The sequence below is a fragment of the Pogona vitticeps genome, chromosome 8 (assembly GCF_051106095.1).
Source record: "Pogona vitticeps strain Pit_001003342236 chromosome 8, PviZW2.1, whole genome shotgun sequence".
In the NCBI taxonomy this organism is placed as follows: Eukaryota; Metazoa; Chordata; class Lepidosauria; order Squamata; family Agamidae; genus Pogona; species Pogona vitticeps.
The window spans coordinates 5,801,830-5,820,592 of NC_135790.1; positions in this window are offsets into that span (position 1 = coordinate 5,801,830).

Genomic DNA, 18,763 nt, shown 5'->3' on the forward strand with positions numbered 1-18,763 from the left:
AAACTGGGTCATTGTTCCCCGGGGCCACATCACTCTTGCTAACCATCATCATCACCATCATCCTGTGCCATCAAGTCACTTCTGATTTAGTGGGAAGTGGTTTGCCCTTTCCGTCCTCTAGGGGGAGCTCTGGGACTGTGTGCAGCTTGCCCAAAGCAGCCCAGGCTGGCTCTACTCCCAAGAGGAACAAGTGGGGAATTGAACCCCCAACCTCTGGCTCTGCAGCCAGAGACCTAAACCCCTGAGCTATTCAGCCAGCTGTGCTCTTGCTATGTGAAACCAAATGTGACAAGAGCTAAACTTTCAGATAGGGAAAAAAAGTAGAGGAAATCACACTACCTGAAGGAATTCAACAGTTTTGGGAGGGGTCTCTTGAAGATCCAGTGCTCATAAATACACCATAGAGAGAGGTCTCATTTGGGCATCGGGTGCCTCTTTGGTGCCCACTAGGAAGAACAGTCTTAAAATGTGCCATGCTTAGGTGGCTAGTTCCAGTTCCCATGTGTGTTTTCAAGAGTTCCATCCTCTCTGTACATGCCAAATTCAGCACTGTTAGGGTGGATCACCGTGGCCCTCTGGAAGTTTTTCCACTGCTTCTCCCTTCAAATGTAGCCAGACAAGAGCTAAGAGTTGCGATCTGAAAACATCTGGAGGGCTCATCAATCTGCCATTGATGGAGGCAATAGGCTTGTGTAAAGAGGAGAAAGAAGGCACAGCAACGTCTCTTGCTTGGTCACAGTGTGATTCGTAGTGGTCAGGTTTCGGACTCCCAAATGGTGAGCGATCCATCCTTGGTTTGGAGAGCTGAAATCATCATGCTCTGTCAAGTCAATTCTGACTTAGATCAACCGTTTCCAGGGTTTTCTAGGCACACAATACTCAGAAATGGTTCACCACTCCCTTCTGGGGACATCCTGGGACGGATGTCCCCAAGGCCACACAGGCTGGTTCTTTATGGCCCAAGGCACCACAGGTTGGTTCTTCTTGGTTGGGGAGGGCGAAATTGAACTCCCAGCCACTGACTTCACAGTCAGATACCTAATTCACCAACGTATCCAGCCAGCAGGAGAGGGGAGAAAGAAGTGAGGTACTGGTGTCAGATAAGGTGTCAAAATCTCCTTAGGATTTTTTTGAAAAGGCTATGGCAGTGGATTATGTTTTTATGTGCTAGCATTTTACAATGTCACCAAGTAGGGCAACATTATTGCCCTGCCCCCCCCCTTAATGTTTTCTGTTTCAAACTATGTCATGCCCTCCAGGCAAAGAAAGCAGATTTGAAAGTGTGCAGGAAATGTTAATGAGATTTCAGACATTTGAAGTGGTGAAGGCAGGATTTCTAAATTGAAGGGAAGAGAAAGGCATCTTCAGCCCACAGATACACCAGTAAAGACATATGCATAGATTTTTCTCTTTTTTTTTCCTCTCTCGCTTTGGTGTTCTTTTACATCCAGCCAAGAGGTGGCAGGTTGCAATCATTCAAAGAAAGAAGGAAAAAGCTAAATGAGTAGACTTTCAGTTCCCCTTACACTTCCTTGTTGGCGTTATTGCCATTATTTACCTCTGAATAATTTCTACTGCACTTTACCCCTGCTTTCCACCATTGATGAAAGGAAAAGAAAAGGATTACAGAAAAGCAAACTTGGGTTCATGGATGTGATCCAACGTCAGTGTTCAGAAGCTTCTGCCAATGAAGACCAATGGTCAAGGATTCTGGAATTTGTAGTCCAACCTCTGAGAAACCACAGTCGGAAATGCTGCAGTGAAGCACCTCTATAGCTCACTTTGCTTTTCCTGGCTAATTTCTGCCTCAGTTTTAAAGCAGTTTTTCCAAGCTTGGCTGACATGCTTTGTTTATATTGATTCCCAGAACGCACCCCGGGGATGATGCATGCAAAAGCCTTCTGTTGATACAGATGTGTATGTACAAAGATTAAGAGTAAGCTGTAAATCAAAGAGAATATAATCAAGAGTATGCCATGCAAACGCTACAGATGTATACAAATACAGCAGTAATTTTCAAAGCAGTCGTTTTTGGCTGTTCCACCTCAATGGCAAAGGGTTTTGTGGCAACTTTAAGACAAGGACATCTATTTTAGTGTGAACTTTCAGGGATGACCGTCTACTTCCTTGGTGCCTTGTCTCTTTGTCTGAAGAAACAGACTGTCATCTGTGAAAGTGGGTGCTAAAACATATGTTTGTGTTAAGTGTGCCACAAGATTCGTTGTTATTGAAAGCACAGTGTTATTTTTTTTTTCTAATTAAATTTCACATTGAGAGTGGAATACATCATCCTCCTACAACAGGGGTCTGAGGCTCCTTGTGACTTGAGCAGTAAGGTCCCCTCGTTTGGCCCATGAATTGCTTGAGGAAGGGTTGATGAATCTTTGGCTCTCCAGAAATTTTAGACCACAACTCCCGTGTCCTCCTGCCATTGGCTGTGTTAGCTTCGATTTATAGGTGCTGAAATCCAAAACACCTGAAAATAGAGAGCTTTCCCGACCCTGTCTTATTGAATTAGAGCACTTTTTTAGTGAAAGGTTTCAGAAGAAATATCAGCAGGCGAAGATGGATGGAAGACCATAATGTGTTAACTCTGCGGCCTTATTCAAGGCTGTCCCGGGATGACCAGGACAAATTCTGCAGTCATTTGTACCTCCGTACAGAGCACGTTACCATAGTCTCTCAAGACTGAAGGATGCCTACACACATGTACCAAAGCAGTTATGCTTTCAATCAGTTACACAATTAATTTCTGGTCTTTGAAAGACTACACCTATTAATGACATCATATCTAGCACCACAGACCTATTCTTGTCTTTCTGGGTAAGGTTTTATCTTAGCAATATTTGTCTATCAAGCAAAGAAGACCTTGGCGATGGACATCTTTTGATGCACCACTACAGTCACAATGCAAGGCTTGGCACCTGCTGGGAAAGCCATTCATGTGATTTACCCAACGTATGGATTGGTGCCTTCAATGTGTAACCACTAAGACCCCCAGAAGCCTTTACTACTAGCTGTCCTGGTCATGAATTTTGGGAGTTACGGTCCAAAAACATCTGGGGACACATGGTTGGGAACCAGTGGTCTAAGTCCTAGCACGGAGCTTGTAGAAGTTACTTCTTTGGATCGGAACTGCCTGAATACCTTAGAAAGCAAAGCTGGCGGCCATGTTGGCGATGGCATTTTGGAAGTGTTGGTCCAAAATAAGCAAGCAAGCAAGCAAGCAAGCAAGCAAGCAAGCAAGCAAGCAAGCAAGCAAGCAAGCAAGCAAGCAAGCAAGCAAGCAAGCAAGCAAATAAATAAACAACTAACTAAATCAATAAAAGTACAAGTTCTGGTCTTGTTGGTTTAAAACAGCTCCCTATGTTTCTATTCTTCACACCATAGGATAAAGACAAGCAACCCAGTGGCTCCATATTTTCTCCCCTTGTAATTCCCGTCCATCCTGACCACTATAGCCAATGCTGAGAGAGGATGGGATTTGCAGTCCAGAACATTGGCGGCACAACTGTTACCCACCCCAGCTAACAGAGTCTCAGCAGCATTTTGGGTTAGGTCCCCGTCAGTTACTTCTAGTTGGGCTCAGATTTGGCCATCTGCAGTTCTGACACTCTGACCATGATGCCACTAATCATGGCTACAAAAGTAATTCACTTTTTTTTTTTTTTTTGAAAAGCAACACTTTTCACCTCCCCAGGCTTCGGTTAAGTAGCTCTTACTGAGTTCTCATGCATTTCTCAGCTTTCAGGACTGCACACAAAGAGCGAAGATGGAGGAAGGGAAGTTCCAATATTTATTCGATGTTGAAAACTGAAACGAAGACTTGTTCAGGACATTTTATCAAGCATAAATAACACTTTATTGTTCCATCTCTTCTAGGTAAACACACCAGTCAAGCACACCGACTTAATCCAGAGAGTGTGACATCGTAAAAACCACAGCATCCTTTTAGCTGGGGCGTCTGTACTTGCACAGACCGAGAGAGCCAAAGTGGCTTCCCTACACGGTGGTTAAGTTTCTCTTAAAGCATTAGGCCAGGGGTTAAGAAACAGCAGACTGGAAGACTAAACACAAAATAAAATTCTCCCTTTAAAAATCAGCTTTCAGGACTGGACATTGGTCAACTAGCCATTTGAAGGAAAGCCTGCCTGAAGAAAAAGGTATTTGCCTCCTTGTAGAAGGACAGCAAAGATGGGGCCAGCCTGGTCTCCTGGGGGAGGGAGTTCCAAAGCCTGGGAGCAGCGACAGAGAAGGCCGTCTCCTGCGTCCCCATCAAACACACCTATAAGGGTGGTGGGATTGAGAGAAAGGCTTCTCCTGATGATCTTCATATCCGGGTAGTCTCAGAATATTTCCTACTCCCCTACATGTGTCCTCTGGTCTTGTAATAAGTGTATGGATTCGTATTTATATGACTTATACCCAGTGACTTTGCCAGCTAGAGGAATTTTGAGACTGGTAGTGAAACAACAACAACAATAAGCAACAAACAATAATAAAAACAAAACAAACAAAACATACACAAAAAACCCACATCTGCAATACAAAGATATCTGCAAGTGGGATCTGAAGGCCTTAGGAATGGACCTCAACAGATGGGAAACCTTGACGTCTGAGCGTTCAGCTTGAAGGCAGGCAGTGCAGCATGGCCTCTCCCAATTAGCAGACACTTGTTCAGCAGGCCAAGGCAAAGAGGCAGTCCCGAAACCAGCAAAATCAGGGAGCCGGACAGGGGACAGATTGTATCTGTCTTTAGTGTGGAAGGGATTGTCACTCTCAAATAGGCCTCCTCAGCCACACTGGATGTTGTTCCAAGACCTCTATTCAGAGCACATTACCATGGTCTCTTGAGACCAAAGGATGCGTACTATTATGACCAACAAGTGTTTTCAAAGAGGGTCCCTGCTGGTTTCTGTGGATGAAATCACTGTAGTCATACAGACAACTATGACAATTTTTTGTTTTCATTCTGAACCATCAACATCTTCAATCTGATAAGGTGCTAATTGGCAATTTCCACCTCTTTTTCCAAAGTAGTTTAGCACTAATCCTTTTCTGTGCATTGTATAGCTGCAAGTTTTTAATTCATCGCCCCTACCAAATCCACTGTAAATCATCAGTGTAGAAGCGCCCTATAAGAGATCCTTGATCCACTTAGCCCGGGACTGTTGACACAAACTAGCAGCTGCTCTCCAGAGTTTCAAGCAAGAACCTGCTCTATCACTCCTTGTATGTTAGAGGATTTAGTACAGACCAAATGAGTTTTTTCCAGCTCAGGACAGAGTTAGCAGGAGGGGACATCCTGCCACAAGATCTGACCACTGCCAATTTAAACAACTTTTTAAAAGGAAATAGCCCATTCTTAGAGACAAAGCAACCTTTTACTAGCTGTCACAGTGGTTATTTGTTATCTCCAGTGTTGCTATGCAGTGTTGTTCAGAACAACAGCAAGAGAAACTGTCCTGCATGTGGCATTCCTAGAAGTCTCTGTTACATACAGCACTGATGTTACCTGTCTGTCATGGGTTTGGAGGGAAAGTTCCATCCTATGGGGAGTGGAAGGCGGGACATCAGGAGGAGGGGCTGTACTGTATATATATGTGAAGCCTGTGTGGTGAAGTTCAGGAGACGCTGGGATGTGAAGAAGCAGCAGCTGGGAAGAAGAAGCTGGTGTGGGAGTCTGTGTGTCAGACAGGGTACTACTGTGTGTCAGTACCAACCTGATAGGTTCAGGTGTCTGTATGGTTAGCCAGAACTGATAGGTTCAGGGTCTGTGCTTCAAGTTAAGGGTTCTGTGTGAACCAAGCTGTGTGCATGTATGAATGAGACTAAGCCACGTTACTATATCTTATTCACCTTGATCATTTTATTTTTCCCTGTGTGTTTTAAATAAACCTTATCCTTTATTTGTTAAAAATCCATCCCTGGTCTGTGTGACTTCTTATAGGGAATGGTTGGTGGCAGCTTAGTTAACGTGTGGCAGATCCCAGTAGGTCTGGGTTTGTCACAGTCTCTAGCTGACTACTGTGAGAAAGTAAAGATGGCAGAAGACAATCTAGCAAGGGTTTTCTCATATACTAAGAGAAATACCTATTTCCTGCTATTGCATTTCCCCTTCAGGCACACAGTTCCTTCAAAGCACCATGACCAAGCAATCAGACCAGAAATGGGCTTGTTTACCACTGCAAAAGGTTTCCAGTGGTTTGGAATCCCAGCCCCCTCCAGGCTGCTTCTGAGTGGGAGCCTGCTGGAGACGACGGGGTGCCAAACCATTTAACATGGGTTGCAGCAGTAAATAGGAAAAGGTAAAGGTTCCCCTTGACATTTAGTCCAGTCATGTCCGACTCTAGGGGGCAGTGCTCATCCCTGTCTCCAAGCCATAGAGCCAGCATTTGTCCAAAGACCGTTTCCATGGTCTCGTGGTGAGCGCAACTAGACACGGAATGCCGTTACCTTCCCACTGAAGTGGTACCTATTTATCTACTCACATTTTTACATGCTTTCAAACTGCTAGGTTGGCAGGAGCTGGGACAAGCAACGGGAGCTCACTCCGTTGTGTGGATTCGATCTTACGACTGCTGGTCTTCCGACCTTGCAGCACAGAGGCTTCTGTGGTTTAACCCACAGCGTCACCGTGTCCCTTTTGCAGCAGTAAATAAACTGGTACAAAATGTTGAACTGGTGGTTCGTGACCATTTCTAAATCCAACTTGCAAATTAATCCCATGTTTGATTCCCAGTGACAACCAAACAAACATAGACCAAGCTAATTTGCCATGTGTCAATCCAGAGAAAAGGATAAAGAGACATCTTTTACCTTTAAAGGGAGCTCTTGTTTCTAATGATGTGCTATTTGTATCTTTTAGATTGTGCCTTAGAGTAAACCAGAACATGCCTCATGTGCTACACCTCTATTCAGGATCAGTGCAGGAGAATTTACCTCTGGATGCCCATACTCAGTGTCTGCAAAATGCTTGTCATCACCTTGGATAAGGACAAATAATTACGTGCTGTACCGGTTTCCGAAAACTCCCACTACCAGCTTTTGTGCTCGACTCCTCCTGCCAAGGTTCTATCACTTGGATTTTTGATTACTTTTGTCACTTCATTTAATCCAGGATCTGGGCACTGTTTGTTCGCCGTGTGCGATGATAATCTCAGTTTGCTGGATTCTTTGTTTCTCATCAAATATCATTGCTGCTTCAGAAGGAATGGAACCTAAAGGCAAATAGCCAGTCCTTCTTCCCTTGCCACCGCATGAAAGCCGGTGTTTGCTTTGGATGACAAGATATGGCAGAAAGAATAGGAAAGGTTTTCCGGACACGCCTGCTGCCTTTGTCCTGTGAAACTAAAGAGAGAGGGAGTCTATTCAGTAATATGTTTATTTGTCCGTAAAGGGCATGCAGATCTGTTTTATGATAAATGGTTTGGTGAGATAGGCCAAAGAGCAGCCTTAAACTGAAGGAATGGTCAAAGGGAGAAACAGCTCACATTTTGGACCGCTTGCGGTACAGTCTGGTGTGGCCTCTTATCAGGCCAACAGACAACACATAGGATACCGTATTTTTCCGTGTATAAGATGCCCCATATATAAGACGCGCCCACTTTTCTAATCCTAAATTAAGAAATCTAAGTGGGGCTTAGCAAGTGTAGGGGGAAAGGGATCAAAGTGCTGCAGGATCGCTTTGATCCCTGCTTTCCCCTCCATTTGTTTATTTTTGTTCTCTCCTCAGCTTACTTCCGTGTATAAGACAACCCTCAATTTTTAGTCTAAAGATTTTAGACAAAAGTATAGACTTATACATGGAAAAAATATGGTATTTTGAACCAGCTCAGCCTGCTTCCTGTGTAAGCGTGATCTTTGTGATCCAGCAACAAGGATATTCTGTTTAGGAGCTGGGCTGGAGCAATTCTTGTGTGCATGGAAGGGTTCCTTCAAGGGACATCACTCCCAGAGAAGTGACCCTTTTCCAGAGGCACCAGACACAATTCCTTATCACTGTTCCATGGCACCCTTTGTTCCTTAGGCTAATGAGAAATAGTGCTATAGGACAGCTAGTGGTCCAAGAGTCAAAGTATGGAGACTTCCTGGTTATTAGGAGTGATTATCTACCACTGCCCCTGGCTTCCCCTTTCCCAGGGAAACTCCGATGAAGTCCCATGTGCCTCCTTGGACAGCAACAGAAAAGCGATCTGGGGGGGGGGCATCAACGACCGCAGACTGTGGGGCTTCCAGAGGGAGGTTTTTTCAGCTCAACCTTCAAAGGCCAGCACTATCATGAACTGGAATGGAGAGCAGGGTTGAGGGGTCTTGAAAAGGCAGTGTATTGTGATGTTGCTGTTTTTCTATTTTTACCATTAAAAGGGAGGCACTCATGGGATTTTCTGGCAAAGTTACTTGGCTGGCTTTTGTGTCATGTGGTTTGACTTTCAGTGGGCAGCACTGGGGGTGACCATTCACTGCCCCCACCCCATGAAGCCCAAAATCTTGGGCCCATTCTATCTTCTTGATTCACTGAATTTGACCAGGATAACTGGACACGGGTTCAACTTTTGATGGCTGCTGCTATGTTTTATATGCAGTCAAGTCAGAACCAACTTGTGGTGACCCTAATAGGACTTTCAAGCTGATTGAGATATTTAAGGAATAATTTTACCAGTGCAACCCACCCCATTCTGCATTTTCTCATCACATGGTCTGTCTTTCCCCCCTTGCCACAGATGTCTGTTCCTGAGGGAAAGCATGGAAGAGCTTCCTATTGTCTTTTAATAAATAGCCCTAGTTGCCTTGTGTATAGGGGTGGGCAGCCATAACCTTCCAGATGTAGTGCTGCAGCTGAAGGCAGGAAAGAGGGCAGCCCCCTTGTCCCACAGCAGCTTCCTGTAGTGGCTCTGCTGCTCCTTCCTAGCAATGGCCCCCTGAGGTGTCATCCTTGGTCTGCTGAATCCTCGGGCCAGTCCTGCAGGCAAAGGCTTATGCACTCATGTCTTCCTGGTGGGCTTCCCAGAGGCACTGGGAGAGCTGCTGTAGAGACAGAATATTGAGTTGGCTCAGAGATAGGCAATCTACCAACAGCGAGCTGGATGTAAATCCCCAAGCTGATCCAAGAGCACTTTCCCTCAGTTCTTTTGGTCAAAAAACAAAAAACCAATGAACCAACGAATGAACCAACGAACGAACCAACGAACCAACGAACCAACAAATGAATGAACGAACGAACGAACGAACGAACGAACGAACCAACCAACCAACCAACCAACCAACCAACCAACCAACCAACCAACCAACCAACCAACCAACCAACCAACCAACCAACCAACCAACCAACCAACCAGCCAGCCAGCCAGCCAGCCAGCCAGCCAGCCAGCCAGCCAGCCAGCCAGCCAGCCAGCCAGCCAGCCAGCCAGCCAGCCAGCCAGCCAGCCAGCCAATCAAACAAGCAAGCAAGCAAGCAAGCAAGCAAGCAAGCAAGCAAGCAAGCAAGCAAGCAAGCAAGCAAGCAAGCAAGCAAGCAAGCAAGCAAGCAAGCAAGCAAACAAACAAACAAACAAAAACCTGTTTCAGCTCCTGGAAGCCTCCAGAAGCAAAGGGTTTCAGACAAGACTGCTGGTTCCCAAACGGTATCTCAGGACACTTCCAAACCTAGCCAGGGCCACTGCAGAATCCTCTCATCCTTCCCCTCTCCTTTTTCCCCCTCGACCCAAAGTATATTGGGGGAGCTGCAGCTGGTGGCCAGTGTGTCAAGGGATCCAAGAGTCGAAAAAAGTTTGGGAACCACTGGATTAGAGAAATTTGGGGAACCTCCACGATCCTTTTAGCCCCCCCTCCAAATAGAAATCTGTAGCATGCTGTGTTTGATTCATTGTAAAAATGGCACATGGTGGCATTCCCAGGTTCTGAATTTGGACCTTGAAATGTCAGCATTGTCCACTTCTGGGATAGCTAGTCTCTGATTTGCTTTGGTTTGCCTATTTTCACATTCTTATCTCCAGACCAAGAAGCAATTGAACTCCTGTCTCTTAATCCACGTGGCTAATTGTCCTAAGTGGAACTCACCGCCTCAGCCTGATCATCACTGATCAGTAATTCCCTCAAAGATCCTTAATCTCCTTTTTTTGAAGCCTCAAGGTCAGTTCCTCCTTCTCTATGTATCATTGTTCTTAACAAGGTGTGTGCAGAGGGGTTAAAGCTGGCTGTACCTCCAAGTCTGCTTTCCAAATAAAGATGGGGCCGTCAGCTGATGAAAGAGATTTTATTAGATAAACACTCCCCGTAATTCCTCCTTTTACTGGTGCAAATATAGGAGAAGAAGGCTTTGACATACTGTCAATACTGAACCGAAGGCTATTCAAAAGAAGGAGGGGAAGAATCCTGTTAGCTTGTCAAATAGAGGCAGATGTTCTGCAGTGAGGTGTATGAATGGGAAGGGAATCGGCTGCAGCTGAGGGATCAAAATACCCTCCTCCAGGGCAGCACGAAGGGTGGCTTTGTGGTTATGGTTGGCCCTGCTATGAGTCAGGGTGAGGCAATGGCCTCAGGCAGCAAATGCTGAGGGGCATTTCATTGTTCATTATTGTTAGATCTCATTTTCTTCCCAAAGAACTCTAGATGGAAAACATGGCTCTTCTCCTCCCCATTTTGCCTCCACAATATGCCTCAAAGTTTTGAACTTCTGGTAAAAGTCTCCTTTTGCTGTGCAGTAGAAGAACAGAGAGCCACAGAAGAGAATAGTTATAAGTTCCCCAGATAGTCCATTCCTTCCTCATCAACTAGCACTTAAAGGCTCAGTAACTCACTCTGAGACATTTGTAGTAGGAACAGTTAAAAACATTTCTTTAGTTGCTGGAAATTACAGACTTGTGTATGTTGCTTTCTTTATTGCACACATACTTAGCAACCAGCTGAGCAGATCTACAGCAAACAAACAACTGGCACCAACCCAGGAAAGAGATAGAAAAGTTAATCAGAGAGGCGAGGCTGTCTCTTTGAAATCAAAGACTGGAAAGAATGATTGGTTAGTGCTGGATAGTCAGTCACTCCAGTCCAGAAAAGTCCCTCCCAGTCTCATAAACTACAAACAGCATGCGAGGTTGCGAAACAAAACTTCAACATAGCAAAACTGTGGGGGAAGCCAAATTCAGAACGACTGGCCCAGGGTTATTCAGTAAGTTTCATGATTCAATGGAGACCAGCATGCAAATCTCCCCAGGTCCCAGTCCAATATACTCATACTATTTTCATAATAAATCCCTCAAAAATGCCCTGCCTTAAGTCTGAATAGGTTCAAAGAAGTTTACAGATCTTTCTCCAAAAACAACAACAACAACAACAACAACAACAACAACAACAACAACAACAACAACAACAACAACAACAACAACAAAATTAATGTTTGGAATTTAGGGACACCAAAAGCAGTACAATGAAGAATGAGCCTTCTCTATTGCCAGGGGCTGCTGAATGACTGCTTGGAAGAAGCAGAAAAAGAGTGAGAATGGAAGGATGCTGTAAATGCTAAACAGTAACATTTCACACTGTGGCATTTTGTTCTTGTTTTTCAACTGTGGCTAGATTGTGTTTTTTTACCACATTTACTGGGAAAATAGCACAAACACTATCAGTTCATTAGGCTTTCCTTCTGAGTAAAAAAAAAACATATTGGAAATTCTGTTCCCAACATTTCTGAAAAGTTACTTTTGAGAGGGAAACAAAGATCTTCTGTCTTGCGTCCATTCTGGATAGTGGCACCTTGTAAGAAATAAATGAAGCTTTGGATGAGTAACCTCTGAGTCATTAGGGGAAAAAATTAGTTTTATCTCTCTTACTTAAAGATACTGATAACCTCAGAGTTGTTTATTTGGTACCCAACTAGGAGGAAATGAAACACTAACAGTGAGAACTTTTGATATATGAGTGTGTCTGGCAAATGTCCTAGGTCAAATCCAGGAGCTGCTTTCTGCTAATGGAAGAAATGTCCTGATGGAGAGGCACCCATTCGCTTTTAGGGGATGTCTCTCCTTCGGCACCCAGATTACCTCGTTCAGCAGCTCCCTGAGATTCCTGGTCATATTTTAAGGTGTCTAGAAGGAGTTGAGAACGGAGTCAAGGAAGTCCCCTTTTGTCAGCCCACTTGCGTGCCATCCCGATGTCTTTATGTTTCTTTGGATCTTCCCTACATTTTCTACCTTTATTTACTACTAGCTTATGATACCTCTTTTCCTTTGCTGAAATCTTCTATGCCTTTTCCTTAACAATTCATATTTGCTTATACATTTGACCCTTTGCACATTTGATAGAACTGATCCACCCCCCTCCCCAGGACTGAAACATGTATAATAACAATAATTGTCTGCTGTTGAGTCAATTCTGACAATGGTGACTAGAGATGGGCACGAACCACTGTTTCGGTGGTTTGTTCTGGTTCGTTTCTCGGCTGAACAGGTGTTTGGTGCTTCCCAGCCCTGCCTCCTTTAGCAGGCACCCACTCAGAGGCGGCTCCCACTGACATGGGCACTTGCTGGAGGAGACGGGACTGGAAAGCACTGAACATCTTTTGACTGAGAAACGAACTGGCACGAACCGCCAAACTGTGTTTCGTGCCCATCTCTAACAGTGAGCCTTTCCAGGGTTTTCTAGGTAAAGTCCGAAGTGGTTTACCATTCCCTTCTTGGAGCAATGTGCCCATTTTAAAATGCAAAGTGCCAAAATGCATATAGCTGAAACATGTGTCTAGAGATATTTTCTGCTGTATGCACTTTGGCCCTTTGCATTTTAAAATGGGTACATTGCTTGGCATATACTTTTTGCCTCTAAAAAATCCTTCCAGTCTTGCCAATATACAAAGTTTTTAAGCTGTGGTGCATTTCTTCTCATATGTGGGAACCTGCTATCTTTGTTCAGACTGTTGCACCCAACAAATCCTTTTCCACCTGTAGATCCATGGTAAAATTGTCCTTACCTTTAAGAAATAATATTCAACCCAAATTTACCCTGCTGTGGTGTTGCTAATTTTGGGTAATCCTTGTTAGAGTTTTTGCAAACTTGCATGCTGTCTGTGGTTTGAGTGACTGGGAGGGACTTTTCTGGGTTGGAATGACTGACAATCTATGCAACATTAACCAATTGTTTTTTCCGGTCTCTGAATTCAAAGAGAGCCCTGCCTCTCTACAGAATGTTCTTTCCCCTCTCTTTAGTCTGTTGAAGTCAGTTTGTAGGTTGTTTGCTGCTAATTTATTTGTGACTCTCAGTAATGAAATGTTTTTATTCTTTCTCTAACAAATGCCTTAAGGTGAGTTATTGAGACCTTAAAGGTAAAGGTTCCCCTTGACATTTAGTCCAGTCGTGTCCATCTCTAGGGCCGGTGCTCATCCCTGTCTCCAAGCCGTAGAGCCAGCGTTTTGTCCGAAGACAATCTTCCGTTCTCACATGGCCAGTGCGATTTAGACACGGAATGCTGTTACCTTCCCACCGAGGTGGTCCCTATTAATCTACTCGCATTTGCATGCTTTCAAACTGCTAGGTTGGCAGAAGCTGGGACAAGCGATGGGAGCTCACTCTGTCACATAGATTTGATCTTACAATGGCTGGTCTTCTGATCTTGCAGCCCAAAGGCTTTCTGCGGTTTAACCCGCAGCGCCACTACGTCCCTATTGAGACCTTGATACCAGTTACTGTAATAAGAAAGGAGTGGACTATTTTGTAGCCATTTTCCTCTCTCAATCTCTATACTGTATCTCTACTGCATAGCACAAAGGAATTTTTAGCAGAAACTCAAAACTCAGAGTTCTGCCTTCGGGGCATCACGGAACAAGTCTTTGCCATATTCCATTTGCTATTCAAAAATTGAAAGACTGTCGTTTGGTCTCAGCAGTGATGAAGTGGAATCAGGGCTAACTTGTCTAAAGTGCCTAGACTTTTCAATTAGCACTCACCTTGACTTTTCCATGCTCTCTGAGCTTACCTTCAATCTTCATACCAGCAAGAGAAACCATATATTCTTGAGTGGTATCCCTTTTACAACATAAAGTAGCACAGGGCCACTTGATCTGGAATGGATAGTTAAGACCCTTTAGCTTTAAAAAGAGCTGCTTCTGACAAAGAGAAGAAGAGCTAGAAGCAGTTCATCGATGCCGATTCTGGTCTGTCTTTGGAAAGGAGAAAGACCATCATGACGTGTGCTTGTGTTCAGAAAATTTGGGATTACACCACAGGCTTTCAGTCTTAATCTTGGAACTGCAGAGCTGGAAGGGATCTTACGGATCATCGAGGAGCAACAGAAGGAGGCACAGTGGAGAATTGAACTCCCAACCTCTAGCTCCACAGCCAGATGCTTAAACCACAGTGCTCGTCTTTGATCCAAGCTAAAGATGCCCAGTTCCTTCAACCTAGCTTTGTAGCATCTCTTGTCTGCTTTTGATCATCTCAGGATATGGACTACAGCTCCATATTTCTGGAGTTTTTTTACCCTTGTCCATGTTCGCTTGAGCTTCTGGAAGTAGACCCTCTTCTTTCTACGCCTGCTGCCGCATTCCTGAATAATACCTTTTTTGCCCTATACCTAACCCCATCCAACCCATTTCCATCCTCTTTTCTTTAAGAGCAGGGCTAGAAATGGGACCAATTCTCTGTGTTGATTGGTAGCAAGGGACATAATTAGTTTTAAACTGGAGGACACAGAAGCATAGTAAGATACTGGTGCATAGAGGCCAACCAGATAAAATAATGATGTTATTTATTACTAACCAGTAATAAAAATAAGTTAGAATTGGATGCATTTTCTATGCAATGGAATCTTAGTTTTTTATGCACCTCTTAACTGAATCCATTGGTCTTGCTTTTGCTAAGCAGACAGTATGGTTGAACATTTGTTAACACGTTCTTGTTTTGCTTTCCCACGGTAACCAGATCCCTGGGGCTCATGGATCATGGATGCATGGATCAAGTGGGCAGCGAATTACTAACAGAGACGCCTGTGCTTGACTCTGCGTCAAACAAGGTATTGCTCTCATCAAAGTGGAAAAATTCCACCTGGAGCTGGAATGATATCAGAGCTTTCCTTCATGGGCAATCTCGATGTAGATACCGTGAGGTTTAAATCCAGAGAAGGGAAGTTATCATTCAAGAGCCTGCCCATATAAATAAGCTAATGTCACAAAAACGTAAACAGCATTTCAGCTTCTGCAGGTCACAGAGTTCAAACCCAGGGATTAACATGCTTGTGTGAAGTTTCAATCCATTTGCAAATCCTCCTTTTTAAAAAATGAAATGCTTCCAATAATCAAAATGTTGTGTGAGATCATGGGAGTTGTAGTCCCTCACATCAGGAATGCCCCAGTTTTTAAAAGCCTGGTTTAGGTAATTCTGTATCTATGTATGTTACCAGGTCAACCTGTTTAAGAAGCCATTGCCTTCCTCCAGAGAGTTCTGGGTAGTTTTGTGAGGGGAGGGGGGTAGCCATTGAGGCACAGCCAAAGAAGAGGAGAGGTGTGACCAAAATGGAGGGTGGAATTCTAGTAATGGAGCACTAATCCATGTAGCAAGAGATCGTCTGACCCTCTTGGCACAGAGGATAGGCAGATGAGCAAACAAGATATATCTGTCTTTCGTAGATCTATGTCTAGATTGCTCATTTTAGGTCCCTCTCCTCCTCTTCCCCCCCCCTCTGAAGTTATTTCTTAATTGTAACGTCCACCGACAGAGTGTCCCCAGAAGAAAGGAATGGTTAAATACTTCTCAGTACTTTATGCAAGTTGGAATTGACTTGATGGCAAGCAAGTCACCGATTAGCTTTAGAGAGGGAGGCTCTCATGGCTTCTCCATAATAACTGAGCAGCCATAGATGCCAGCCTTAGGGGTTTCTGTAATTAAATTTTGAGGGTACTTCTGCTGCACTATTCCTGGATGGACTACCTGAAACAATAAATGCACATTTTCTATTTTTACCTTAAAGCCGCCCAGAGTGGTAGAATATACCAGATGGGCGGGATATAAATCGAACAAATAAAATAAAATAATAAATAATTTCCAGTGTTCAGAGTAATTGTTCCTATTTAATAGCTAGGAGCTCAGCACCAGTCATTTGTATTCCAAGCTAGCATAGAAATAAAGTGATTTTTTTCCCTTCCCTGACAGTAAGTCTAATGCCACTCATGTCACTAAGAGAGTCAGCTGAAGGTACCGTACCAGGATAACCCTTGAACCTGGAGCTGGCCTCATGGCAGAGGAAAGTTCCAATTTGGATTACGAATCCCAAAATTCCACATCAGCCTGATTAGTGGCCGCCTTGGGTGGGGGTTCTGGGATTTGTAGTCCCCAAAGAGAGTTTTCCCATCACAGAGTAGAGGAAAGATGCCAATCTCTTGGTGAATCCACCTGTTCCCGCATCCTTCCACCCTGCAGGCTGTTCTTTGCGTTGAGTAGCTGCTTTTTTCTTGGCCTTGAGCTTTGACCCGCTTGCCAAGAGTACAGCTGCTTGCATGCAAATATTAGTCCCCGAGCAGTTTTCTTCCCACCCCACTCCCTGGCTGGAAATAAAGTGATTTGGCAGGAACTGGCCTCGGTGTTAATATCAGCCTTCGACACTATTTCATCTTGATAGAGCCGTTTGTGGCGGAGCGTGACGCTCGCTGACAGACGCTCAACGATGCCTTCTGTCTCCCCGCAGATGACAAACAGGAGTGACTTTTTCTTTCTTTTTTTGAAAGCTGCAAAGCCTTTCATGTCTCCATGGCTGGGCCAGGTTTCCCTCTTATCCCATTCATCAAGAAGAAGTGTATCATTTCCACTCGTCCTTGGTGACATTTTGATGCTTTAATTAACACGTTGAGATTATTTGGTTATCAAAACATACAGCCCTTCCTGCTGCCCCCTCCTCCTTGCCTCCTCCGACCTGCCAAACTGGCTCAGTTCCCAAGGAGGGAAAGATCATTTCACTCTCCCCATCACGTACGTTCCAGAAACAGACTCAACCCCCCTTTCCCTTTTACTGAATCTATTTCCTTTAGAAATGAAGTGGCCATTGGGCCACATTCTGCCTGCAGCTTAATTTCAAAAGCACTCTGCAGTGAGGGTGACTAGCTATATGAAGAAGAGTTCTCTGTTTGGAGACATCGTACTTTTGATGGGCAGTGTTGTCCCAACCCTGTGCCAGGGCTCTTCTGTGTCTAGCAGGAGAATAACCAGCCTGGGTAGCCTTGGGCAAATTGCACCACCCGAGAATAGTGATAGACACAAATTGCTGGTTTGGTAGTTTCCCCCTATTTGTTTACCACTCCAACAGGTGTTCTGTGGTTCAGTGCCCTGCCCCCTCCGACAGGTGCCCCCTCCGAGACAGTGTCCCAGCTTCCCTGCCCTGCCTCCTCCAGGCGCTGCTTCTGAGTGGGCACCTGCTGGAGGAGGCAGGGCACTGAACCACAGAACACAGGTTGAAGCAGCCAACGAACCAGGACGAACTGCTGAAGAGGCAGTTTATGCCCATTCTATTCAAGAATGCGACAAGAAGGATGCCTTGGTAAACTACTACTTCTGAGGAATTTATACTTAGAGACCCTGGGAAAGGTTGCAGTAAGTCAGAATTGATCTGAAGACATATGATAATTGTCATCAACAAACATCCAGGATGTTATTAATATTTCCTGGCCCTTAATTGCATAGGCATCCTCCAGTCTCGAAAGACTATGGTAACATGCTCTGAATTGAGGAGTGTCCCCTCCAGAGCATGAAGCCTGGGTAAAGTAATATGGAGGATAGGCTGTTACTCAAGCAGCAGGTCCCCCCTCTCCACGTTGCTGAAACGGTCCAATGGAAAGACAAGAGCCAATACGACTGGTTCCAGCAAGTCACAGGAGTTGGCAGAACGACACGAACTGCCTTCAGGACTCCAGCTCCAGATTTTGCCTCTAGGTTAACTCCTGAAGCCTTTTCCATGAATGGATATAGCCACAAGGCAGTGGAGGTTTGAAATCAGAGTTTTCCTTCTCCTAGATGGGCTGCCTTCCATGGCTGACGAGCCCCACCTACCCGGCCTACTCTTTAATAGTGCAGAAGTATGATCCAACCTTTACAACTTCCCTGCCTCCCAGGTGTATGCAAATCTAACTGGCTTTCCTATTTACCATATTAGAGCCCTTAACTAGGCACTTGACATAGAAAGCATGTTCATTAGCAGTAAGCTATGACCCTTATCCAATCCAGCATCCATAATTCTCTGTAGGAACCCATCCGAGTACTATCCAGGCCTAACCTTAATCAGCTTCCAGAAACAGACAAAATGTGTCCAACATAGTGCTCCTTCTCTCCCATTAAATCTGAGGCATCAGGGTGTTTAAGCTTCCCTCTTCAGAAGATCCGAGGAGACCAGGAAGCAAGGCCTTTTGATGTCAGAGCTGTGGGGAGTTTGTTCAAGCATGAGCCTTCATATGAACATATTCATGCTGAACCAATGAGTCCTGACCTTAGCTGGGAATGGGTGGAGATGGATGCTCAGACTTTAAAGCCCTCTCATGCTAAAAATAAATAAATCATGTTTTCTCCTCTTCCACTTGTCTACATACCTGGAAATCAGGGGAAGCATAATGTGAAAAATGGCAGCCCTTAAAAAGGCGTTTCAAGTGGAGGACACAGGGCAGTCACTAAAAGTCAAAAACTTGTCCTTCAGTATTTCCTGAGTTATTAATCCCCCTCTATTCGACACTGGTTAGGCTTCATCTAGAATACTGCTCACTGGAAGGACAGATCCTGAAGCTGAGGCTCCAATACTTTG